Here is a 10,463-nt window from a genome sequence, read left to right on the forward strand (position 1 = left end):
GCACTCTATTAGATATGGTGCGATCTATGATGTCTCTTACCGATTTACCGCTATCTTTTTGGGGCTATGCTTTAGAGACTGCCGCATTCACTTTAAATAGGGCTCCGTCGAAATCCGTTGAGACGACACCGTATGAATTATGGTTTGGGAAGAAACCTAAGCTGTCGTTTCTAAAAGTTTGGGGATGCGATGCTTATGTCAAGAAACTTCAACCTGAAAAGCTCGAACCCAAGTCGGAAAAATGCGTCTTCATAGGATACCCAAAAGAAACTATTGGGTACACCTTCTACCTCAGATCCGAAGGCAAGATCTTTGTTGCCAAGAATGGGTCCTTTCTAGAGAAAGAGTTTCTCTCGAAAGAAGTAAGTGGGAGGAAAGTAGAGCTTGATGAAGTATTACCTCTTGAACCGGAAAATGGCGCAACTCAAGAAAATGTTCCTGAGGTGCCAGCACCGACTAGAGAGGAAGTTAATGATAATGATCAAGATACTTCTGATCAAGCTCCTACTGAAATTCGAAGGTCCACAAGGACACGTTCCGTACCAGAGTGGTACGGCAACCCTGTCTTGGAAATCATGTTGTTAGACAACGGTGAACCTTCGAACTATGAAGAAGCGATGGCGGGCCCGGATTCCGAAAAATGGCTAGAAGCCATGAAATCCGAGATAGGATCCATGTATGAAAACAAAGTATGGACTTTGACTGACTTGCCCGTTGAGCGGCGAGCCATAGAAAATAAATGGATCTTTAAGAAGAAGACAGACGCGGATGGTAATGTGACCATCTATAAAGCTCGGCTTGTCGCTAAGGGTTATCGACAAGTTCAAGGGGTTGACTACGATGAGAATTTCTCACCGGTAGCAAAGCTGAAGTCCGTCCGAATCATGTTAGCGATTGCCGCATTCTATGATTATGAAATATGGCAAATGGACGTCAAAACGGCATTCCTTAATGGTTTCCTTAAGGAAGAATTGTATATGATGCAGCCGGAAGGTTTTGTCGATCCTAAGAATGCTGACAAGGTGTGCAAGCTCCAACGCTCGATTTATGGGCTGGTGCAAGCATCTCGGAGTTGGAACATTCGCTTTGATGAGATGATCAAAGCGTTTGGGTTCACGCAGACTTATGGAGAAGCCTGCGTTTACAAGAAAGTGAGTGGGAGCTCTGTAGCATTTCTCATATTATATGTAGATGACATACTTTTGATGGGAAATGATATAGAACTCTTGGACAGCATCAAGGCCTACTTGAATAAAAGTTTTTCAATGAAGGACCTTGGAGAAGCTGCTTATATATTAGGCATCAAAATCTATAGAGATAGATCGAGACGCCTCATAGGTCTTTCACAAAGCACATACCTTGATAAGATATTGAAGAAGTTCAATATGGATCAGTCTAAGAAGGGGTTCTTGCCTGTGTTGCAAGGTATGAAATTGAGTTCAGCTCAATGTCCGACCACGGCAGAAGAAATAGAAGAGATGAGTGTCATCCCCTATGCCTCAGCCATAGGTTCTATTATGTATGCCATGTTGTGTACCAGACCTGATGTAAACCTTGCCGTAAGTTTGGTAGGAAGGTACCAAAGTAATCCCAGCAAGGAACACTGGACAGCGGTCAAGAATATCCTAAAGTACCTGAAAAGGACTAAGGAAATGTTTCTCGTTTATGGAGGTGACGAAGAGCTCGTCGTAAAGGGTTACGTCGACGCTAGCTTCGACACAGATCTGGATGACTCTAAGTCACAAACCGCATACGTGTATATTTTGAATGGTGGGGCAGTTAGCTGGTGCAGTTGCAAGCAAAGCGTCGTGGCGGGATCTACATGTGAAGCGGAGTACATGGCAGCCTCGGAGGCAGCACATGAAGCAATATGGGTGAAGGAGTTCATCACCGACCTAGGAGTCATACCCAATGCGTCGGGGCCGATCAAGCTCTTCTGTGACAACACTGGAGCTATTGCTCTTGCCAAGGAGCCCAGGTTTCACAAGAAGACAAGGCACATCAAGCGTCGCTTCAACTCCATTCGTGAAAATGTTCAAGATGGAGACATAGAGATTTGTAAAGTGCACACGGACCTGAATGTAGCAGATCCGTTGACTAAACATCTCCCTCGAGCAAAACATGATCAACACCAGAATTCCATGGGTGTTCGATTCATCACAACGTAACTAGATTATTGACTCTAGTGCAAGTGGGAGACTGTTGGAAATATGCCCTAGAGGCAATAATAAAAGCATTGTTATTATATTTCCTTGTTCATGATAATTGTCTTTATTCATGCTATAATTGTGTTATCCGGAAAGCGTAATACATGTGTGAATAACAGACACCAACATGTCCCTAGTAAGCCTCTAGTTGACTAGCTCGTTGATCAATAGATAGTCATGGTTTCCTGACTATGGACATTGGATGTCATTGGTAACGAGATCACATCATTAGGAGAATGATGTGATGGACAAGACCCAATCCTAAACATAGCACAAGATCGTATAGTTCGTTTGCTAGAGTTTTCCAATGTCAAAGTATCTTTTCCTTAGACCATGAGGTCGTGTAACTCCCGGATACCGTAGGAGTGCTTTGGGTATACCAAACGTCACAACGTAACTGGGTGACTATAAAGGTAGACTACGGGTATCTCCGAAAGTGTCTGTTGGGTTGACATGGATCAAGACTGGGATTTGTCACTCCGTATGACGGAGAGGTATCGCTGGGCCCACTCGGTAATGCATCATCATAATGAGCTCAAAATGACCAAGTGTCTGGTCACGGGATCATGCATTACGGTACGAGTAAAGTGACTTGCCGGTAACGAGATTGAACGAGGTATTGGGATACCGACGATCGAATCTCGGGCAAGTAACATATCGATTGACAAAGGGAATTGCATACGGGGTTGATTGAATCCTCGACATCGTGGTTCATCCGATGAAATCATCGTGGAGCATGTGGGAGCCAACATGGGTATCCAGATCCCGCTGTTGGTTATTGACCAGAGAGTCGTCTCGGTCATGTCTGCTTGTCTCCCGAACCCGTAGGGTCTACACACTTAAGGTTCGATGACGCTAGGGTTGTGAAGATATGTATATGCAGTAACCCGAATGTTGTTCGGAGTCCTGGATGATATCCCGGACGTCACGAGGAGTTCCGGAATGGTACGGAGGTAAAGAATTATATATAGGAAGTGATGTTTCGGCCATCGGGACAAGTTTCGGGGTTATCGGTATTGTACCGGGACCACCGGAGGGGTCCCGTGGGCCCACCGGGTGGGGCCACCTGTCCCGGGGGGCCACATGGGCTGTAGGGGGTGCGCCTTGGCCTACATGGGCCAAGGGCACCAGCCCTACTAGGCCCATGCGCCTAGGGTTTCCACCAAGGAGGAGTCCAAGTGGTGGAAGGCTCCCCGAGGTGCCTTGGGGGGGAGGGAAACCCTCCCCTGGCCGCCGCACCTAGGAGATCAGATCTCCTAGGCTGCGCACCAACCCCCCTGGCACCCCTATATATAGTGGGGGGGGGAGAGGAGGGATTTCACACCAGCCCCTGGCGCCTCCCTCTCTCCCCGTTACGTCTCTCCCTCGTAGTCTTGGCGAAGCCCTGCTTCTGTGACGCCTTGCATCCACCACCACGCCGTCGTGCTGCTGGATCTTCATCAACCTCTCCTCCCCCCTTGCTGGATCAAGAAGGAGGAGACGTCTCCCGTCCCGTACGTGTGTTGAACGCGGAGGTGCCGTCCGTTCGGTGCTGGTCATCGGTGATTTGGATCACGTCGAGTACGACTACATCATCACCGTTCTTTTGAACGCTTCCGTGCGCCATCTACAAAGGTATGTAGATGCATCCGATGACTCGTTGCTAGATGAACTCCTAGATGATCTTGGTGAAACGAGTAGGAAAATTTTTGTTTTCTGCAACGTTCCCCAACAGGAACATCTTTCATTTTCTCTCTATCTTCTGCAGTGGTCGGGCATTGAGTCTGACTCAACTTCACACCTTGTAACACAGGCAAGAACCCTTTCTTTGCTTGATCCATTTTGAACTTTTTCAAAATCTTGTCAAGGTATGTGCTTTGTGAAAGTCCAATTAAGCGTCTTGATCTATCTCTATAGATCTTTATGCCTAATATGTAAGCAGCTTCACCGAGGTCTTTCATTGAAAAAACTCTTATTCAAGTATCCCTTTATGCTATCCAGAAATTCTATATCATTTCCAATCAGTAATATGTCATCCACATATAATATCAGAAATGCTACAGAGCTCCCACTCACTTTCTTATAAATACAGGCTTGTCCGAAAGTCTGTATAAACCCAAATGCTTTGATCACACTATCAAAGCGTTTATTCCAACTCCGAGAGGCTTGCACCAGTCCGTAAATGGATCACTGGAGCTTGCACACTTTGTTAGCTCCCTTTGGATCGACAAAACCTTCTGGTTGCATCATATACAACTCTTCTTCCAGAAATCCATTCAGGAATGCAGTTTTGACATCCATCTGCCAAATTTCATAATCATAAAATGCGGCAATTGCTAACATGATTTGGACAGACTTAAGCATCACTACGGGTGAGAAGGTCTCATCGTAGTCAATCCCTTGAACTTGGCGAAAACCTTTTGCGACAAGTCGAGCTTTGTAGACAGTAATATTACCGTCAGCGTCAGTCTTCTTCTTGAAGATCCATTTATTCTCAATTGCTTGCCGATCATCGGGCAAGTCAACCAAAGTCCATACTTTGTTCTCATACATGGATCCCATCTCAGATTTCATGGCTTCAAGCCATTTTGCGGAATCTGGGCTCACCATCGCTTCTTCGTAGTTCGTAGGTTCATCATGATCTAGTAGCATGACTTCCAGAACAGGATTACCGTACCACTCTGGCGCGGATCTCACTCTGGTTGATCTACGAGGTTCAGTAGTATCTTGTTCTGAAGTTTCATGATCATCTTCATTAGCTTCCTCACCAACTAGTGTAGGTGTCACTGAAACAGTTTTCTGTGATGCACTACTTTCCAATAAGGGAGCAGGTATAGTTACCTCGTCAAGTTCTACTTTCCTCCCACTCACTTCTTTCGAGAGAAACTCCTTCTCCAGAAAGTTTCCAAATTTAGCAACAGAAGTCTTGCCTTCGGATCTGTGATAGAAGGTGTATCCAATAGTTTCCTTTGGATATCCTATGAAGACACATTTCTCCGATTTGGGTTCGAGCTTATCAGGTTGAAGCTTTTTCACATAAGCATCGCAGTCCCAAACTTTCAGAAACGACAACTTTGGTTTCTTGCCAAACCATAGTTCATAAGGCGTCGTCTCAACGGATTTTGATGGTGCCCTATTTAACGTGAATGTGGCCGTCTCTAGAGCGTATCCCCAAAACGATAGCGGTAAATCAGTAAGAGACATCATAGATCGCACCATATCTAGTAAAGTACGATTACGACGTTCGGACACACCATTACGCTGTGGTGTTCCGGGTGGCATGAGTTGCGAAACTATTCCACAATTTTTTAAATGTACACCAAACTCGTAACTCAAATATTCTCCTCCACGATCAGATTGTAGAAACTTTATTTTCTTGTTACAATGATTTTCAACTTCACTCTGAAATTCTTTGAACTTTTCAAACGTTTCAGACTTATGTTTCATTAAGTAGATATACCCATATCTGCTTAAGTCATCTGTGAAGGTGAGAAAATAACGATATCCGCCACGAGCCTCAATATTCATCGGACCACATACATCTGTATGTATGATTTCCAACAAATCTGTTGCTCTCTCCATAGTACCGGAGAACGGTGTTTTAGTCATCTTGCCCATGAGGCACGGTTCGCAAGTACCAAGTGATTCATAATCAAGTGGTTCCAAAAGTCCATCAGTATGGAGTTTCTTCATGCGCTTTACACCGATATGACCTAAACGGCAGTGCCACAAATAAGTTGCACTATCATTATCAACTCTGCATCTTTTGGTTTCAACACTATGAATATGTGTGTCACTACTATCGAGATTCAACAAAAATAGACCACTCTTTAAGGGTGCATGACCATAAAAGATATTACTCATATAAATAGAACAACCATTATTCTCAGATTTAAATGAATAACCGTCTCGCATCAAACAAGATCCAGATATAATGTTCATGCTTAACGCTGGCACCAAATAACAATTATTTAGGTCTAATATTAATCCCGAAGGTAGATGTAGAGGTAGCGTGCCAACTGCGATCACATCGACTTTGGAACCGTTTCCCACGCGCATCGTCACCTCGTCCTTAGCCAATCTTCGCTTAATCCATAGTCCCTGTTTCGAGTTGCAAATATTAGCAACAGAACCAGTATCAAATACCCAGGTGCTACTGCGAGCATTAGTAAGGTACACATCAATAACATGTATATCACATATACCTTTGTTCACCTTGCCATCCTTCTTATCCGCCAAATACTTGGGGCAGTTCCGCTTCCAGTGACCAGTCTGCTTGCAGTAGAAGCACTCAGTTTCAGGCTTAGGTCCAGACTTGGGTTTCTTCTCTTGAGCAGCAACTTGCTTGCTGTTCTTCTTGAAGTTCCCCTTCTTCTTCCCTTTGCCCCTTTTCTTGAAACCAGTGGTCTTGTTGACCATCAACACTTGATGCTCCTTTTTGATTTCTACCTCCGCAGCTTTCAGCATTGCGAAGAGCTCGGGAATAGTCTTATTCATCCCTTGCATATTATAGTTCATCACGAAGCTCTTGTAGCTTGGTGGCAGTGATTGGAGAATTCTGTCAATGACGCAATCATCCGAAAGATTAACTCCCAATTGAATCAAGTGATTATTATACCCAGACATTTTGAGTATATGCTCACTGACAGAACTGTTCTCCTCCATCTTGCAGCTATAGAACTTATTGGAGACTTCATATCTCTCAATCCGGGCATTTGCTTGAAATATTAACTTCAACTCCTGGAGCATCTCATATGCTCCATGACATTCAAAACGTCGTTGAAGTCCCGATTCTAAGCCGTAAAGCATGGCACACTGAACTATCGAGTAGTCATCAGCTTTGCTCTGCCAGACGTTCATAACATCTGGTGTTGCTCCAGCAGCAGGCCTGGCACCCAGTGGTGTTTCCAGGACGTAATTCTTCTGTGCAGCAATGAGGATAATCCTCAAGTTATGGACCCAGTCCGTGTAATTGCTACCATCATCTTTCAACTTTGCTTTCTCAAGGAACGCATTAAAATTCAACGGAACAACAGCACGAGCCATCTATCTACAATCAAACATAAACAAGCAAGATACTATCAGGTACTAAGTTTCATGATAAATTTAGGTTCAATTAATTTACTAAAAGAACTCCCACTTAGATAGACATCCCTCTAATCCTCTAAGTGATTACGTGATCCAAATCAACTAAACCATGTCCGATCATCACGTGAGATGGAGTAGTTTCATTGGTGAACATCACTATGTTGATCATATCTACTATATGATTCACGCTCGACCTTTTGGTCTCCGTGTTCCGAGGCCATATCTGTATATGCTTGGCTCGTCAAGTATAACCTGAGTATTCCGCGTGTGCAACCGTTTTGCACCCGTTGTATTTGAACGTAGAGCCTATCACACCCGATCATCACGTGGTGTCTCAGCATGAAGAACGTTCGCAACGGTGCATACTCAGGGAGAACACTTCTTGATAATTAGTGAGAGATCATCTTATAATGCTACCGTCAATCAAAGCAAGATAAGATGCATAAAAGATAAACATCACATACAATCAATATAAGTGATATGATATGGCCATCATCATCTTGTGCTTGTGATCTCCATCTTTCGAAGCACCGTCGTGATCACCATCATCACCGGCGTGACACCTTGATCTCCATCGTAGCATCATTGTCGTCTCGCCAATCTTATGCTTCTACGACTATCGCTACCGCTTAGTGATAAAGTAAAGCATTACAGCGCGATTGCATTGCATACAATAAAGTGACAACCATATGGCTCCTGCCAGTTGCCGATAACTCGGTTACAAAACATGATCATCTCATACAATAAAATTTAGCATCATGTCTTGACCATATCACATCACAACATGCCCTGCAAAAACAAGTTAGACATCCTCTACTTTGTTGTTGCAAGTTTTACGTGGCTGCTACGGACTTAAGCAAGAACCAATCTTACCTACGCATCAAAACCACAACGATAGTTTGTCAAGTTGGTGCTGTTTTAACCTTCGCAAGGACCGGGCGTAGCCACACTCGGTTCAGCTAAAGTTGGAGAAACTGTCACCCGCAAGCCACCTCTGTGCAAAGCACGTCGGGAAAACCGGTCTCGCGTAAGCGTACACGTAATGTTGGTCCGGGCCGCTTCGTCCAACAATACCGCCGAACCAAAGTATGACATGCTGGTAAGCAGTATGACTTATATCGCCCACAACTCACTTGTGTTCTACTCGTGCATATAACATCAACATATAAAACCTAGGCTCGGATGCCACTGTTGGGGAACGTAGTAATTTCCAAAAATTTCCTACGCACACGCAAGATCATGGTGATGCATAGCAACGAGAGGGGAGAGTGTTGTCTACGTACCCTCGTAGACCGAAGCGGAAGCGTTGACGCAACGTAGAGGAAGTAGTCGTACGTCTTCCCGATCCGACCGATCCAAGCACCGTTACTCCGGCACCTCCGAGTTCTTAGCACACGTACAACTCGATGACGCTCCCCGGGCTCCGATCCAGCAAAGCTTCGGGGATGAGTTCCGTCATCACGACGGCGTGGTGACGATGATGATGTTCTACCGACGCAGGGCTTCGCCTAAGCACTGCAACGATATGATCGAGGTGGAATATGGTGGAGGGGGGCACCGCACACGGCTAAGGAACGATCACGAAGATCAACTTGTGTGTTCTAGGGTGCCCCCTGCCCCCGTATATAAAGGAGGGAGGGGGAGGTGCGGCCGGCCCCCAAGGGGTGCGCCTGGAGGGTCCTACTCCCACCGGGAGTAGGACTCCCCTCCTCTTGCCTTGTTGGAGAAGGAAAGGGGGAAGGGGAAGAGGAAAGGGGGGCGCCGCCCCCCCTTCCTTGTCCTATTCGGACTAGGGGGGAGGGGGCGCGCGGCCTGCCCTGGCCGGCCCTCCTCTTCTCCCTTATGGCCCATGTAGGCCCAATAACCCCTGGGGGGGTTCCGGTAACCCACCCCCCCGGTACTCCGGTAAAATCCCGATTTCACCCGGAATGAATCCGATGTCCAAATATAGGCTTCCAATATATCGATCTTTATGTCTCGACCATTTCGAGACTCCTCGTCATGTCCGTGATCACATCCGGGACTCCGAACAACCTTCGGTACATCAAAATGCATAAACTCATAATAACTGTCATCGTAACATTAAGCGTGCGGACCCTACGGTTCGAGAACAATGTAGACATGACTGAGATGAATCTCCGGTCAATAACCAATAGCGGGACCTGGATGCCCATATTGTCTCCTACATATTCTATGAAGACCTTTATCAGTCAGACCGCATAACAACATACGGTGTTCCCTTTGTCATCGGTATGTTACTTGCCCGAGATTGGATCATCGGTATCCAATACCTAGTTCAATCTCGTTACCGGCAAGTCTCTTTACTCGTTCCGTAATACATCATCTCGCAACTAACTGATTAGTTGCAATGCTTGCAAGGCTTATGTGATGTGCATTACCGAGAGGGCCCAGAGATACCTCTCCGACAATCGGAGTGACAAATCCTAATCTCGAAATACGCCAACCCAACATCTACCTTTGGAGACACCTGTAGAGCACCTTTATAATCACCCATTTACGTTGTGACATTTGGTAGCACACAAAGTGTTCCTCCGGCAAACGGGAGTTGCATAATCTCATAGTCATAGGAACATGTATAAGTCATGAAGAAAGCAATAGCAACATACTAAACGATCGGGTGCTAAGCTAATGGAATGGGTCATGTCAATCAGATCATTCACCTAATGATGTGATCCCGTTAATCAAATAACAACTCTTTGTTCATTGGTTAGGAAACATAACCATCTTTGATTAACGAGCTAGTCAAGTAGAGGCATACTAGTGACATTCTGTTTGTCTATGTATTCACACATGTATTATGTTTCCGGTTAATACAATTCTAGCATGAATAATAAACATTTATCATGATATAAGGAAATAAATAATAACTTTATTATTGCTTCTAGGGCATATTTCCCTCAATCAGTTTATCATTTTCTATTATTTCTCCCCCATGAGCAGGAGGTGTAGGATCGGAAAGAAGGGAAATTTCTGAGCAAAGGAGAGCTCCCACATTGGGATGAAGTGCAGCAAAATGAAACATTTTTTCATCAAAAACAACATCCTGAGAGATATAAATGCATCCAGATGAGATTTCTAGACGCTTCTAACCTTTGTGAAGATTACTATAACCGATAAAGACGCATTGGGTAGAACAAACTCAAGCTTGTGACAGTTGTAAGGATGGAG

The sequence above is a fragment of the Triticum urartu genome, chromosome 2A (assembly GCF_056163025.1).
Source record: "Triticum urartu cultivar PI428250 chromosome 2A, HENAU_Tu73, whole genome shotgun sequence".
NCBI lineage: Eukaryota > Viridiplantae > Streptophyta > Magnoliopsida > Poales > Poaceae > Triticum > Triticum urartu.